This window comes from Elgaria multicarinata, chromosome 4 (genome assembly GCF_023053635.1).
Source record: "Elgaria multicarinata webbii isolate HBS135686 ecotype San Diego chromosome 4, rElgMul1.1.pri, whole genome shotgun sequence".
Classification (NCBI taxonomy): Eukaryota; Metazoa; Chordata; class Lepidosauria; order Squamata; family Anguidae; genus Elgaria; species Elgaria multicarinata.
Window position 1 is genome coordinate 76,039,231 of NC_086174.1, and position 17,540 is coordinate 76,056,770.

At 39.9% G+C, this 17,540-nt stretch overlaps 1 protein-coding gene and 1 non-coding gene across 3 annotated transcripts in view; both read right to left on the reverse strand.

Moving 5' to 3' along the window:
* UTRN (utrophin) overlaps nt 1-17,540 on the reverse strand; it is a 390,352-nt gene that overhangs the window by 181,157 nt on the left and 191,655 nt on the right. The gene's annotated exons all lie outside the window — the stretch shown is intronic.
* Nucleotides 7,891-7,997, reverse strand: LOC134398553 (U6 spliceosomal RNA). Its single transcript, XR_010025423.1, has one exon. It is a non-coding gene; the product is annotated as a U6 spliceosomal RNA (small nuclear RNA).

Consider the following 17,540-nt stretch of genomic DNA (forward strand, 5'->3'; position numbering starts at 1 on the left):
TTTTTGTCCAAACACTGAAATCTCTGAGACAGAAATGCAGGATATCTTACTTAGAAGCACTCACCTCTTCTATCAAAATACAAAAAACAACAATAAGAGTGTGTGTGTGTGTGTGTGTGTGTGTGTGTGTGTGTGTGTGTGTGCGTCCATGCGTGCGTGCGTGAGAGAGATATTTTACACTTGTCATCTGAAACTTTTCATTGCATTGTTTTTTGCTTACATATTTCCTTCCTAAAACAAGAGCAAAGTGCCATAGCCTTATCAATTAACTGCAGGGGAAGGAGAATTATTGCTGATTTTTACATTCATGTTGCTTCTAGCAGACATTCATCTAGGGCAGTGGTTCTCAACCTTCCTAATGCCGCGACCCTTTAATACAGTTCCTCATGTTGTGGTGACCCCCAACCACAAAATTATTTTCGTTGCTACTTCATAACTGTAATTTTGCTACTGTTATGAATCGTAATGTAAATATCTGATATGCAGGATGTATTTTCATTGTTACAAATTGAACATAATTTAAGCATAGTGATCACAAAAACAATATGTAATTATATATTGTGAAATATTTATTTCTAATTACAAATAAATAAAATGTCTCGGTTCCTAAGACCATCGGAAATATGTGTTTTCCGATGGTCTTAGGCGACCCCTGTGAAAGGGTCGTTCGACCCCCAAAGGGGTCCCGACCCACAGGTTGAGAACCGCTGATCTAGGGCCAACAGATAGGGCAAGGTGGCCTGCCTCAGGCAGCAACTGTTGAATTCATAGCAAGGGTCAAAAATCTTAAAATATTAGTTTACTTTAGAAAACTACAATAACCTCATGATCCTGACAAGAAAGGACACACTTGAACATGCTTAGAAGCACCATATTCAGTAGCTAACTGAGAGCCCTGTTCATTTCTAGTTAGCCCCTCCCCTTCACAAAAGTTTTTTTTAATTGCTGATGAAGGGAGAAAATAGTCAATTGCAAGTTTGTAGTTGGGGGGGTGATGGGTGAATGAACCCCATTTTGATTTGGCGCCAGCCTTAAATTGCTCAAAATGGGGGCAACGTTGAGTGGAGGAGTTCAGATTTAAAGCTCCTTCCCCCAGTATTTCTCAGCATCACTAGTTCCCTTCCTGTCTTCAATCCAAGACTCTCAAAAGAGTTGCTTTTAACCAAGGTTTGTAATTCCCTGGCAATTCATAATGCTCACTTCCAATTCGAGACAAGAATTATGATTCCATAGATGTTCACTGGCTTGGATTGTAATCTGAGCTGAACTCTCTCCCCCCCCCCCCAATCCATCCTCAACTCAGTTGTTACCCCCCTCCACCTCCTCTCATCCTAACTAACTGAAGCAGAAGCCAAAAGGCAAGTATATAGGTATCTGCTACCTTCTTTGATGCACATGGAGCATTATTATGGCAACAATCCACATTTATTTATTATTTATTACATTTATATACCACCCGGTAGCCAAAGCTCTCTGAGTGGTTTACAAAGGTTAAAAACAGCGAACATTAAAAACAATCATACAAAATTTAAAAGCATAAATACAAACAAACCAGACAATATCCATTTAAAACACATCCATTTAAAATGCCAGAGACCTTGGGAAATTAAATCTTCCCAAACTCCCTAGTGTGTGGGTCATTGCTATAGCAGAGACCCACAGATACCAAAGAAAGAAGGAAACTACTTGCAGCTGGAAGAGCTGTCAGGTTGTGATGGATAGGGGCTCAGGAGTGGGACAAGGGAGGATTTGGACCCTGTCCCACAACATTTGGAGCTGAAAAATGTTCTCATAATTGGACCTGGAAATAACCAAGCCATTTTCTGACTTTTGCTGAGCTCACTTACAAATTGAGGCTAGGATGATCTGCTTGTCACTAACTGCTTCACACATTACACAGCTACTACACAGAAATGCCTTCTTTCCAAGAACTCCTTCAACACAGGAATTTTGTAACCATAGGCAAGCACAAGGGGTGTGCCGGGTGTGCCCAGGCACACCTTACTGCCTCAAGCAATGTGCCAAATTGAGGGAGCCATTGAGTAGCCATCTAGAGGGGGATCCAGACACAGCAGCAATCTCCCTCCAGCTGCTCTGCTGCCGCGCCAAAGAACCACTGCCTCAGAGAGAGCATCATAGCTCCCGGCAGCAGAAATGAAAATGCCAGTGTCACCAAAAAGCCCCACCAATGCTGGGGTTTGAGGAGCATCTCCTCATCCCCCCCCCACCTGCAACGGCCCTCAGTCAGGCAAGCTGAATGCAGAGTAGGGTATCAGCGTCTACAGTGTTTAATAAATAAATGAATAAAAATTATATCCTTTATGACTGAGTATTCAGTAAATGTTCGTCTTAAAAAAATATATCCCTGGGTACACACTGTGTCTGGATCCACCTCTAGATGCCTACTCAATGGCTGCGCACGCCTATGTTTGTAATGTGTGAAGTAGTCCAAATGAGTGTCTCCAGTGTTTCTCTGGAGATGTAAGTCATTGCTAGGAAAGGCTCTTCTAGCTAACAGAAGCCAAGATAGCACAATGGACTCTGACCGAAGAGGTACAATACCAAAGACACAGATTCACTAACTTTTTATTGCTATGGTATACACAACAGATTCTCAAGCATACACAGAAATATTGTCTCCTATCTTTATTACACATAAAGGCAACTGCACACACCATTGTTTCAATACTAATTTTTAAACTGTAGTCAAATATTCCATTAGCATTCAATGTTTATAATGAGATGGGTGAGAGTAAAGCTTCAGTTAATGAAAATATTAACAAGTAACATGGGTTTTCTCATCCTCTATAAATTATCTTAATGCCACTTTTCCTGACGAATGGTAAATTAGATGCCTGGATGTTTAACAGATGGAGACTTTACTGCAAGGAAGGAACCAGGCGCTGGAGTAATAGTGAAACTATCACTGACTGTCATACACAAGATTGGCAATAGATATAGCACCAAGACAGGTGCAGAAAAATGATAAACTTCAAAACAAAGTCAGGCTTAAAGCCTAAAAATTTATGTAAATATTTCTGATATAACCATAATAATAGAAATTCCCCATTCCGTAAGAGAAAGTCAATTTGCATAAGTGGTATTGCTTTGCAATTAAATATTCCACCCTCAGATTATATCACAAGGTCCCACCATACGGGGCAACGGAAATATACTATTCTAATCTTATTCTGTTCTAAAAACTGCTCCACATCAGCACTACAACTTGGCAATAATTTTACTGACTGGCTACTTTGAATGGGGATGAAGGGCCAAGTCCACAACATGCAAACATAAAGGCTCACCAACAAATTCTAACACCATTTCCCCATATCTCTTTACTGTAATAACAAAATTATAATATAAATATATTTAGAATCTTTATTTGTCTTCATACTCCTGCTTCTCCATCTACCATTATTCGTCATCTAATCTAGTTTGAGAATGCCTTTAGTAAGGGACTTACTATAAATATTGCTTGTACTGTGCCAGGCACAGGGTATTGGCAGCTCCAAAATAATAATAAAAAAAATGCTTATCCTAATGACTGTTATTTTAGAAAGACAACCTAGGCATTTGACCTTTGTATCTGGGCATTTAAAACACCTTTTAAAATGAAGATATAAGAAATTAAGAGATAATGAAATACACGTACCCCTTAAAACAGCCTTCCTCAGCCTGGTGTCCTCCAGAGGTGTTAGAATGCAATTTCCATTATTTCCAGCTAGCACATCTGGAGGACAACTTTACATTTCAGCTCCTTCATACTTCAGCAGTTTGAAAACATGGATGTTTCCAAAGATTCTAACAAATTTATCACTGGGAATTAGGCAAGATTTTTTAAAAAAACACTACTATTCAAATTTGACGAACTTCACTGAAGCAAAAGTCAGACTTTGCATCAAAATTTGCAAGCATAACCTTGTGGAGTTCCCCTCCAATGTACTTAAATAATCTGGGGAGCAGCCACAAAGCAATTACACACTGGCAACATGGCTTATTCTCTGTGTCAACAAAATCAAACAGCTCAATTTGAAGCGACAAAATGTTAATTAAAGATAGAAATTGCACTGAGCTTGTGATTTTTACCTTTCAAGATTTAAAAATATATATCTTAGTTGCACTGTGAATGTAGAACAGAAGTTAGAAAATTGTTCAAAACATACTTTTCATTATAGATAAGTCATCTGTACTATTTGACTGGGGGGATTGAGTAAAGCTTTTTAAACAGATCAAAGAATGTAACTCTATAAGTGCTCATATTAACATGCCAATATGGTAGAACATTTCAGTCATATAGTCAGAAACACAGGTATTGCCCAAGTCTTACCGCTATTATTATTATTATTTATTTATATAGCACCATCAATGTACATGGTGCTATAGGCAGGGCCTTTTGTAAACTTAATCAAAATTTTACTTGTCCAGAGTCTCATACCAGATATTTGCTCTTGCTGGGCACTCAAAACACAAAATGATATTCTGGGAGACAGGAAGGTTTCTAATTGCGTTTACACACATGTTGTCCAGCACCTGATGCCTTGCTCCATGTCTCTGTCCTGTTTCTTCCTCCTATCCTGAAACCGCAGTTCTGGTCCTCAGAGCTTGATTTTTAACCTCTAAACTCTAATCCTGGAAATGATCCATTAGTTACGTTTTTTTTTAATGAGGTCTGACTTAAAACAAATGTAAAGGATATTTTAATCTCATTGACTGTGTTTGCATGTAACACTAATCATAGTTTGCCGATACATGCATAAGCCTCAAGCTCAGGCACTCCCCTTTCCATTTCTGGGTTAGTACTTAACTTTCCAATCAACCTCCTCTGACTCTTGAGTCAGGCTTAAGAGTTGCATTAAGTATTTCTCTCTGCTGCGGTGCTTGTTCCCAAGCTTCTTGCATTAACCCCCTTGTGCTGCCCGACTGCCTTTACTTACTCATTGCGCAAATTCCTTGGATGCTTCATCCTGCAAGTTTGAACTATACATCACCTTCTGAGATGCTCTTTATATAGCTGTAAACTCCAGTGGTCATACAAGCCCTTAAAAACTTTAGTGCAGGTTTGTCCATGCCTTGTTTGCAGCATACTATGCTGCAAACAGGCACTTACATCCTTTCCAGTTACATGATCCTGGTCCCAGGCCTGCCTTCCTGTTCCTGAATCATGAAAACTAACTAGCTAATCAGAACATTGACAAGATGCTTTATAAACTCAGCTTTTAATCCTGGGTAGGATTATAACGGTTTATAATGGTTATGACAACTGTTCAGGTCCAGGAAACATTACATATACTGTTTTCATAACGTTTTTAAAGTGTTATATCCTGCTTGGTGTAGATCGGGCCCTGTTCTTAGCTGGAGATTTCCATGAACTATTCTTTCCTGTTTTCACCTTGTTTTCTGAGGTCACCTCTGAATTACAAGCAGACTCCACAAGCCAGCTCCCCATGAGGTATATGTGCAAGAATGAATTGTGTTCACTGTTGAGTGGTTATTGGTACTTGAATTGAAGCCTGCAAAAGGACTGTGATTTGGGAACCAATACTGGAACAGACCGTTAGGCATAAGCTATACAACAATCCTTTATTCATTTGTCTTGCTATATTTAAAAGTTTTTCTTCACTCAGTGAATCTACCCACACAGAGAGAAAGAGAGAGGGGGGGGAGGGGAATGTCCGAAGAGAAAAATTCAGTGGTTGTCCAATAGCACATGGAGGGCAAAAAACTAACACTCCACACTTGCAGAAGTACACCAGGCACCAGGTATTTTCACCCCATCTCAGGTAGCAGTGCAAACATAATGCCATGCTATTTATTGTGCTATGGTTAACCTCCCAACCAAAAAGCCAACAGTTCAGTCTTGGATGGCCCTTGCACAGAGGACAACTGAGACCACAAGGTAGGTTTGAACCCCAATATTGATGCTGCTAGGTAGGTGGTAGAGTTAAGCAGGGAAACATGCTGGGCTATTCATGCTGCTGAGGAATTTAATCTCTTCTTTTCTAGTTCTGCAGCAGTTGTGAAGCTAAAGGGCACCTAACAAAGTCATCACCAGCAGAATGGCATTATGCTGGTTGCTGGGTCTACAGTGCTTCTAAGTACTAGACTACCAGATATCCTCTCAGCTGAGCCTTAGAATCAAACCAAACAAGGCCATCCCAAGTACAGCGGCAAGTTCAATCACCTGGCATGAGATGCCACTCATATGGGCTGGAAATGTTCTGGGAAATAAATGGGATACAGCTGAATTATTGCATTTCTTAACTATTTCGTAAAAAAGGATGGACTGCATCCATGGTCAATTACCATTTATGTTGTTTGACTACTCAGATCTGTATACATCTCACGTACCAGCATTTGTTTTCTCTCAATTAGCAATGAATCAACCCTACTTATTTTAAATTGAAAATACAGGATTTACCATTATAATTATATACTATACAAACTATTAATTGCAATTATATGTTTATCTCAGTTTATACTTGCAATGAAAATTTAACAACCACAGGCAAGTTTTTTTTTAAAAAAAATCCCTCTATTCTGCACTGAAATAATTAAATCCAAATAATATTTTACTCATCTATTTAACAAATAATTTGACAGAGATGACTATACTTTCCAGGAGTGATTTAAATTAATTGAGAGTATAATATTTTCTGTCTGTTTTTTAGTAATTTCCTGGTTATTTTGTTTACTACCTGTCAATCTAAGCAATGTGGCCTACCTGCTTGGCTTTAGGCATTAGAGTTTAACTGGCCATTCCCAACTTTCACATATGACTTGTCACAAACATACTGTATTGCTCGATGTGTCTGAAAACCTTTACTCTAAGAAAGACTTGACTTCAAAAAGGACCAAGGTATTTATGAGTATCACTTTCTGATATGAAATGCCATTATTGGGAGGGGGATCCTGTTAAAGCCTCTATGAGAGGGAAGTCTTTGATATAAGGACTTTTACATTGAGAAATAGATGTAGTGGTTAGAATGTTGGACTGGGAGTCAGGAGATCAGGGTTCTATTCCCCACTCAACTATGGAAGCTCACTGGGTGACTTTGGGCCAGTCACAGAATCTCAGCTCAACCTACCTCATAGGGTTGTTGTTGTGAGGGTAAAAATGGAAAGGATGGAGAAGCTGCCTTGGGTTTTTTAAGGAGGAATAATGTGGGATATAAATGCAATAAATAAATAAATAAATAAATAAATAAATAAATAAATAGGCGAGGGGCCAGCGGGCCTCAGCATAGTGCTGCTGATGGGTCCTCTGATGGGTCCTCTACTGCCACCCCAGCTGCCAAAGTCCCTCACTGCACCACCCACTGCCACCAAAGCCCACTGGCCAACTTCCCAAGCCCCACCACTGCTACCACCATCATCAAAGCCCACCCACTGGCAACCCAAGCCACCCTCCCAAACAGCAGTTGCCCAAACTGCCCATCCCCTAGCCAACTAGCCGTGCAACATTCTCTCTGGGCTTTTTTTTTAACTGGCCAGGAAGGGGCCTCTCCTGCTCCAGTTGCTACTCCTACTCCAGACAGCCTGTTTGCTGGCAAAGGGCTACATGATTCAGGCCCTTCAGCACACAATTTTTTTAAAAAACATAAAAGTTATGTTTTGAGTAGCAGCAATCAGAACCAACCAGACATGGCCAATGAGACCACAGGAGTGACATTGTCCTCCAGAGCCTGTCTGATTTGTTCAGGTCACTGCTACTCAAAATGTAACCTTTAAAAATCCATAGAATGGGTGCCAGAGGGCCTGCAGGTTCAGCCCAGGCGCTTCCTTTTAATGAGTGCAAGAGCAAGGAAAACCCCATGGGGGAGTAAAAAATAGCCAAAGGCAAGGGTGGAACCAAGTAATCTTCCACAATAATATTAGCAAAAGTTTTATAAAAATATGGAACGCTTCACGAATTTGCGTGTCATTCTCGCGCAGGGGCCATGCTAATCTTCTCTGTATCATTCCAATTTTAGTATATGTGCTGCCGAAGCGAGCAAGGATGACACGCAAATTTGTGAAGCGTTCCATATTTTTATAAAACTTTTGCTAATATTATTGTGGAAGATTACTTGGTTCCACCCTTGCCTTTGGCTATTTTTTGCTTCCTTTTAATGGCCAAGTGGACAAGTGGGGAGGAGAACGAGGATGATTGTGGTAGACTCAGGGGCAGGGATTCTGGGCCCTCAACTATTGCCCATCTATGCTCACTCCTGACACCAAGCCTGAGGTAAATAAGGATGTGTTCATACCTTAAAATAACCGTAGAACACTCATAGAAGTCACTATTGTGTTGCTAGCCCATAAATCTAGTGTTACAAATTCCAGGGTACAGATGTGATAAATCTATTCTCCCCTTCCAACCTGCCTGGTCACTGAGGTCATCAGAGGCCATGCTCGTGGTAGTTCCACGACTGGAGCCTACCAGGAGAAGAGGCTTCAGCATTGTAGCCGCCCTCCTATGGAATTCCTTGCCTCTGGAGGTCAGGCAGGTGCCAACTTTGTATTTTTTTCGGCTGCTCTGAAAATATCATTATTCCAGGAAGCCTTTCCATAATCATAGAATCATAGAATAGCAGAGTTGGAAGGGGCCTACAAGTCCATCGAGTCCAACCCCTGCTCAATGCAGGAATCCATCTTAAAGCATCCCTGACAGATGGTTGTCCAGCTGCCTCTTGAAGGCCTCTAGTGTGGGAGAGCACAGAACCTCCCTAGGTAACTGATTCCATTGCCATACTGCTCTAACAGTCAGGAAGTTTTTCCTGATGTCTAGCTGGAATCTGGCTTCCTTTAACTTGAGCCCGTTATTCCGTGTCCTGCACTCTGGGAGGATCGAGAAGAGATCCTGGCCCTCCTCTGTGTGATAACCTTTTAAGTATTTGAAGAGTGCTATCATGTCTCCCCTCAATCTTCTCTTCTCCAGGCTAAACATGCCCAGTTCTTTCAGTCTCTCTTCATAAGGCTTTGTTTCCAGACCCCTGATCATCCTGGTTGCCCTCCTCTGAACACGCTCCAGCTTGTCTGCGTCCTTCTTGAACTGTGGAGCCCAGAACTGGACGCAATACTCTAGATGAGCCCTAACCAGGGCCAAATGGAATCTATACTTCTATTAATGCCGCCCAAAATAGCATTTGCCTTTCTTGCAGCCATATCGCACTGTTGGCCACGGTTCACCTTATATTTTGTTTCTTTTAAAATCTATTTTAAAGTGTTTTACTCTGTTTTTATTTTATTATTATTATTATTATTATTATTATTTATTTATTTATATAGCACCATCAATGTACATGGTGCTGTACAGAGTAAAACAGTAAATAGCAAGACTCTGCCGCATAGGCTTTATCTTGTACACCACTCTGAAATTTTGAATGGGGAGCAGTATATAAACATTCTAAATAAATAAATACTGCTGCTTTTTTAGACCAAGGGAAAGTGTGGTATTTATATAGAGCTGAGAGGTGACTTGAGGCAGTAGCAGACCAATCCCAATGTTAATAAATTCAGTTGCTACTTTCTCTGTCCATCTCAGAAAGAATGGGGAAAGGTTGTAGCTCAGTGGTAGAGCTCATGCTTTGCATGCAAAAGGTCCTGAGCTAGATATTCAACATCTCCAGGTAGAGCTGGGAAAGAATCCTGCCTGAAACCCTGGAGAGCCGCTGCCAGTCAGTGTGGATAGTATTGGAGTAGATGGACGACTTCCTACATTCTTTCCCAATGTCAATTTAAGAGATAGCATGGGAAACGACTCTCATGGACTATGTTCGAACTGCAAACTATACTGGGATATGATGGCCCTACTCCCAGGGGCATGTGGGTCCAAAAGACCTAAAATATTTTTAGATGGCATTTATATACATTAATAACTACTAGGATTTAAAATAGTTAGGCACCTATCATATTCACAGTGACTCTGGTTAATAGCCATTCTGTTATTTTTGTTCTAAATTCCTGACTACACAACCCTTCCAAAAGCGGGTACTTAAAATCTGTCACAAATATATAAACCAGCAATGGCAAAGCCATGAGACAATCAAGAAGAGGGAATGAATTTGAGAGAGATCATACCACTGCACAATACAATGCAAGCTGAACTTAATGCAAACAATCCAGTAAAATTGGCAGAACATTCCTACATTTGTTGGAGAGAGAGGTACATGACCAACCATCTGCCTTTTCCAACACATGGCTGATTTGCTGTGGCCAGGTCAGGGTAGCGGATAGATTTCCTCTTTCATATATATATATATATATATATATATATATTCATTCTCACTGAAACCAATGGAAGATGAAATTACCATGACAGCTTTTGGCTGGCATAGTTCACGGTCATAATGGGGGAGGAAGTGTGGTTTGGATCCGTTGGATCAAAGGCTACTCCTGCAACACTCTGTGTAGACCCCTACCACTGACAGAAATGTTGTTGATAGTACACTTATGCTTGCAGAAGTTTCCACGGGCATATTACAGGCCTCCAGGAAGGACACAATGCCCTGTTGTGCCGTTGAATGCCTGAACAGAGCTCAAGTCAAAACTAAATCCCATTGATATCAGTGAGACTTGCCTTAGTTAGGACTAAACTCAATTCCACCTCTATCAGAGGAATTGATCATTACTGACATTTTAATCTTTCAACCCAATTTAGCAAATTAGGTAACATAATTTAATACATTTATCAAGTTTAAAAGTAGCCACTGGAATTTTACACTTCAGTGCATTTCAGGATCATTTAATCTAAGACAGCCAGAGAGTTGTCTACCTTAAAGAAAGAACCTAGACTTCCAAGCCCTATTTGAGGTTTTTTATTTGAATGTCTCAGCTTTCTGCCTATGTTCAAGTGCACAGTTTTGTGGAAGGAAGTGCCTATGAAATGGGATTTTTAAAGTTTATAGAGCCTGTATGTAAAGGGAAAAGCCTCTCTTCTGTCTTTCTGAAATCTGAAGTCCCGTTCCCTGAAGCAGTATGCCAGAGAACTAAGAAGTAAAAGTTCATAATGTCTGCTTTTAGTGGAACATTAAAACAAACACATTTGGAAGAAAGGGAAATAAAGCGGCACACAACTAGAACAAGAAAACTAGATTTGGGGTAGCGTTGGAAACAATATATTTCTTCACAGCATCAGATTCTTCATTCTCTAAACTCACACATTGTCTGATATGAACTAAATAGGCCACCTAAGAGAATAAATAGAGCACTGTATTACCTTGACTTTCTCACATTGTCATAGAATTATAGAATAGAAGAGTTGGAAAGAGCATATAAGGCCATCGAGTCCAACCCCCTGCTCAATGCAGGAATCCATCTTAAAACATCCCTGAGAGATGGCTGTCCAGCTGCCTCTTGAATGCGTCTAGTGTGGGAGAGCTCATGAACTCCCTAGGTAATTGGTTCCATTGTCATACTGCTCTGTCAGGAAGTTTTTCCTGATGTCCAGCCAGAATCTGGCTTCCTGCACTCTGGGATGATCAAGAAGAGATCCTGGCCCTCCTCTGTGTGAGCATTTCAAAATAAAACTCTCAAATAATCAATATCTGATGCTGAACAAAATGGAAGCATTGAAATTCCACTAGTCCTTGTGTACTACATCCCTGGAAAATTACTGTTTATAAAGCCTTCGACAGGAAAATTGTTTCATCCTTTAAATCATGGTGGAGAACATGCAGTCCAACAATATCTGAAGGGTCACAACTACCCCATCCTTTACCTATACTAGCTAAGGCTGATGGAAGTTGCAGTCCACCGAATTAACAGAGGCCATACATTCCCCACTCACTCTAAATTGGAAATTATCTTTTCTTTTTCAGGAACTTTATCATCATCAACCACAGCCTATTTAAACCTTATCTTGTCTGGGTTTTTTTTTAAATACCACTAGCAGACACATCATTCAACTGTTAAACAGCATTGGTAGAGGCAATAATAGAAAATTTACCGTAGCATTTGTGGGGCTCAACCACGGTCAATTTGTTATTAAGGGGGTACAACTTGCCATCAACTGCTCTAGCAAGTCATCCTTACTGCTGTGCTGCAAACTGCAGAGTTTCTTCAGCAAGCCAATCAGGACAAAACTGGAAAAATCAAGCACGGGGTTCTCCAACACACTCTGCCTCAGTTTAAATGTTTAAGAATCCTGAGCATCCTGAGACGAATTCAGCAAATTGTTGGAGAGGTTGTGGAGGGAAAGGAACGTATTTACATATGTGGTGGGAATGCGAATGTGTGCAAAAATTGTGGAAAATGGTGTATATTGAAATAAAAAAAATTGTGGGAACAGAGTTGGAAGAGACACCTATGGTAGCATTGCTATCACTATATGGTACTTTAAAGTGTAATAAAGAGATTAAAGAACTAATAACTAATTTGTTGACAGCAGCAAGGTTAATTATAGCTAGGAACTGGAAGGTGCAGGGAAATTATCATATAGAAGAGTGGTATAAGGAAATTTGGGACATAGCTATAAACGACAAATTGACATGTAATATAAGGTTAAGAAAAGGTATAACAAATGTAAACGAATTTGAGGGAATTTGGAAACAGTTCCTAGAATATGTATTCTCTAAGAGGGGTGGAAAATCACCACCGGAAGAAATTATGAGATTCTGGAAGCAAGAATAGATCCCGGAAGGTGGTGGGGAGCATTTATGTTATGTTATGTGATTATGGAAACTAGATAAGTATAATTTGGAATTATAAGCGATGTATGTTTGTTTATTTTATTTTCTTATGTGGTAATTGTATTATGTAATCAAAAAATAAAATAATAATAATAAAAAAAGAATCCTGAGCACGCCTGATTTGGAGCAGAATTCATGGTCATGAGACGTTGGAGGCAGGCTAGGAAGCCTTAGACCCGGTTCACACACAACAAGAAGCAACCATGAATGAAATTCACCATGGAGCTCCTCACTGTGGCAGCGAGTGCCCTTTTTAATATTTGAGCCTTATCAGCGGGAGGCGCCACAGCTTATCATTAAGTATGGACCCAGTGAGGTTGAGTCCTGGGGGTGGTTGACAAGCCACTAAGAACCCATGCGCTGTTTGAGGTTTGCGAGCAGCTTGTCAACCACCCCGACAACCCACCCTCAATGGGTTCACACAAAGGAGAAGCTATAGCGCCCCCGGACATGCCCCAAATATTCAAAATGGCAGCCGCCACCACAATGAGAAACCCCATGGGGCAATTCACCCACAATGGCTTCTATATGCAAGTCAGCAGACAGACAGACAGACAGACAGACAGACAGACAGACAGAGAGTACTGTAGCCAGCAGTTATCAGGTAGGTAATTTAAAAAACTGTTTCCTTTTTAAACAATGTTATCCAGGGAGAGAGGTCATGGGGCATGTGAGGACAGGGGTGCCCATTGCCCACCAAATTTCGCAATTTCCTTATTTTCCCATTTATTTAAAGATTCACCTTGCATCCTGGGGGATGCAGAAACAATTGTGTGGGGGAGAGGGATGTCCCAGGAGTCCCCTACCCCATGCAAAAATATTTAAATTTAACATTTTAAAAAATCCAAAATATCTTAGAGAAGCTTATGGCAGGAAGCTCTAGTCAGGGCCACAGTCACATCGTGTTGCGCTGTGCAGCAGTTCTGTGTGATGCTCCTACACGACATCTGGCAAAAGTGCATATTGGCAGCAAAATAGCTCCACTCAGAACATCTGCTACAGCAGCCTCTGCAGTCCATTGTAAACACAGTTGACAAAAAAAGAGCAGCCCATGCAATCAGGCCTTTAACGTTGGAAAGCAGCTTGAAAGTGCTTTGTTACTGTTCACTTTACATCCATGTGAAGTGACTAAGAATGAACAGAGATATAAAGCCAACTGCAGCCCTGAAAATCACTTAATGCCAAAATAGTTGTATCATCTTTAGTACAGTTACTCCAAAAGAAGCGACTTTAGGAAAAGTGCCAAAGTATAAAAACCTTGGTTGTATATTGATGTATCTTCGCAGCTGCTGCAAACAGTATATAAAATCATAGAATAGCAGTGTTGAAAGGGGCCTACAAGGCCATCGAGTCCAACCCCCTGCTCAATGCAGGAATCCACCCTAAAGCATCCCTGACAGATGGTTGTCCAGCTGCCTCTTGAAGGCCTCTAGTGTGGGAGAGCCCACAACCTCACCAGGCAACTGATTCCATTGTCGTACTGCTCTAACAGTCAGGAAGTTTTTCCTGATGTCCAGCTGGAATCTGGCTTCCTTTAACTTGAGCCTGTTATTCCATGTCCTGCACTCTGGGAGGATCGAGAAGAGATCCTGGCCCTCCTCTGTGTGACAACCCTTTAAGTAATTGAAGAGTGCTATCATGTCTCCCCTCAATCTTCTCTTCTCCAGGCTAAACATGCCCAGTTCTTTCAGTCTCTCTTCATAGGGCTTTGTTTCCAGACCCCTGATCATCCTGACTTTCAACATTTTTCATTGATGACCCCTTTGCAGCTCATTGTGGTCACAGAAATATAGACTTCTGCTATAGAATGAAGAAATTATCCGATACCAATTAGGAATAACATGCTGGGTGTTATATACAGCAAGATTTTTCCAAAGTGCTTGATTAATTTTACTAGTTAGGATTTGTCTTTAAGGCAGAACTGGAAAAACTTAGATTATTTTCTAAATGGTACATTATATCTCAGATATATTTCCTTCATGCTGCCATGAAGTGCTTCAGGCTAGAATTAAAACAGATAGTATGAATTTCTTGGAAAATGTTCAGTTAATAGAATAGTTACAGTAATATTTAGAGGCACAGAAAGGTTTTCTAGTGACTCTTGTTGCACTTCCAGGCAAAATAATGTTATGTGACCAAAAAGGAAGAATATAGGGGGTAAGGACTTTACTTGCATAGCAACAGATAAAAGTCCAAGATTTTTTCCAAAGAAGGACAAGTAACCCAACAACTGCTGTATGACAATAGCAAATAAAGAAAAAGAAATCAGTTGTTTATTCTTTGATAAAGTCTTAACATTTTCAGATCAATATTTCTAAAATTAACTCAATAAAAGCTGAAATTGCTTTTAATTGAATTTTCTACCAATTTATGTAGAATTGCCCCAAAAACAGTCTTTGATCTGTTCTTAAGTGTGAGAGGGGGCTTAATCAGAGGCTTCACAGTGCAAAGCACACATGTGTACCTAAATCGAGTGTGTAGACACCTCTCCTTACCAACAAGAGAATTTCCACATGGTAGCTGCTTGTATGTGCAAACCCAACTTGTTCAATTGGGAGGCAATAACTTTTTCTTTGAAGGGTAATAAAAGTTCTCTCTGACTGAAATTTTAGGCAAAAACAAATCTGTCTGTAAGCTTCACACAACTAATTTAGATTTAATTTCGGGACTCCATTTCAGTGCAGGTTAACAGCTCCTGGAATTATTACACATTTGTAAGCCTGCCTGCCTTACACACTTTCTCATACATGTTCCCACAAAAGTTTAAAATAGGATGCAAGAGTGAAGGCTAATGTGCTAGCTCCTTGTACTAAGCAATTTTCCTATCCTGATACTTAATTGACAATAATTCAATTGACCTAATTATACTACTGTATAATAAGGTATTGATTTACATGGCCAAAGTCATCTAATTTCTTCAGCCATTTACCTGCTCTGATTATTGAACAAATCCCCCACAACCTTTCATTCTGCCTTCATGATCTTTTATCCTGACCAAGACGTTACTGCAGGGCTACTGAAAGTAGTTACTATAAATTTCATTATCCACATTTGGTTGGATTCTTTATCTGTATCACCTAATAGATTTCTACAAAGAAATCTTTCCTTCTGCTAATAGTGATTGAGCCCATACCAAACATATTTTGAACAACATTAACAACTTTCAGCTAGACAAAACGTTATGCAAAGAGATCACAACTCTGTCTACAAAAACTACACATTATTGAAGAGCACACCTTTAGTTTCGCCATCACCAATGATCTTAACTCTTTTGTCAATCATCAAGTCAATAATAACTGAAGTGGTTAACTCCAAAACCAGAGGATATGCAGTATCAAATGGGAATACCTTGAGGAAATCAACCTTTTAGTGGATAGTCAAGAACTTTCCCGTGAAAGCCTTCTTATGATCATGAGTTCCAGAGACAATCCTAACGTTCTATTATATCTCTGACCTTGGCTATTAAACAATTCATCCATGTATTAATATTTGCAGCCATTTTTCCAAAGGTGCTTGGATAAGTATACATAAGGCCCAACTCAAGTAGCTTCAGAGATGGAACCACACTGAGGCATCTTCAGACAGTTCTTTGAGTCTCAGAGTACTTAGGCAGCCCTTATTAACATAGCCAGTTCTAGAGTTTTAATGTGAACCATTTAGGGATTTTAATATAAGTGCAATAAATAAATAAAAAATAAAATAAATAAATATATTAACTGGTATATAAGTATTTTAATGAAACAAATAGATAAATGCTCATCCATATTGGCTATGATGTGGTTGATGGCAAGAAATAGTCTGGAAATGCAGGATGGGTAGGTTGATGGATTTCAGTTACAGGGTATTCATGCTGACCCTCGTCTGCCATCCTGACACTAGATCAGAGGTAACATAACTGCTGCAATGCTGGGATGGGAATTTATTACTGTGGTCATGCAAACTCTTTCCTATGAAGAGCTTATGAAGAGGAAAAGTTTTCTTCCAGGGCTGCTTTGCCTTGTAGATGCTTTTGTCAGGTTCCTAAATGCCTCTTTCCTCTGTACTGTCTATTATAAATGCAAAGCAAACACCAAACATTTGAGGTAGCTTGTTCAGCCAAGTTGCAAGTGTGTCTCACATCTAAAGAGAAATAAGGTTATTTTGTATCTTCACTATGCAGAGTGCTGTTCTCAGCAAGAAAAAAAAAGTCAAGAATCCAGACCCCTCCTCTATACATCACTCCCTCTGCTGCCTCCATTTGACTAAACGAAAAAGAAGTCCACCAAAAATGGCCTGTGTCCCTTTGCTCTTCTACAGGAGCAAAATAAAAATATTTCCATTCTTTTTAGGAGTAGAGAACTTGCTTTTCTGAAGTGTGTGTTTAAGACAGCTCAAGGCTTTCAAAAAGCAAATTACCTAGAATATAAAAATAGTACAACAGAATAGCTGGGAATAAAGCCAAAGCACAGACCCACCCCCCATGTATCTCACTTACCATGGGAAAAATACTGCCTCACTCGTGAGACAATTGCAACTAAGTAAACAGCTATAACATGTTTTAGAGCCTTGTTCTCTGCTGAACAGCCCTAGCTCAAGTTATATACCCCAAAGTCAAAATACTTAGAAGAAAATGATTCATATAAAAACTAGTTTGAGCATTCAGGAAAGAATGGGAAAATATACTTTTATTATATTAGTACGAGTCTAGAGGAACTTTACAGTAGTTCAGTTCAGGCAACATGCAAATCATGGTTTGATGTTAGGAGAATGAGGAGCAGAGGGACTCAGCTTAGCACACTCCACCCTCTCCATCACTGTACATGATGGAAGGAGATAAGAAGTTTAGTTTGCTCTCAAGCCAGCTTCTATTTCTAATGAGAGACAGACCAT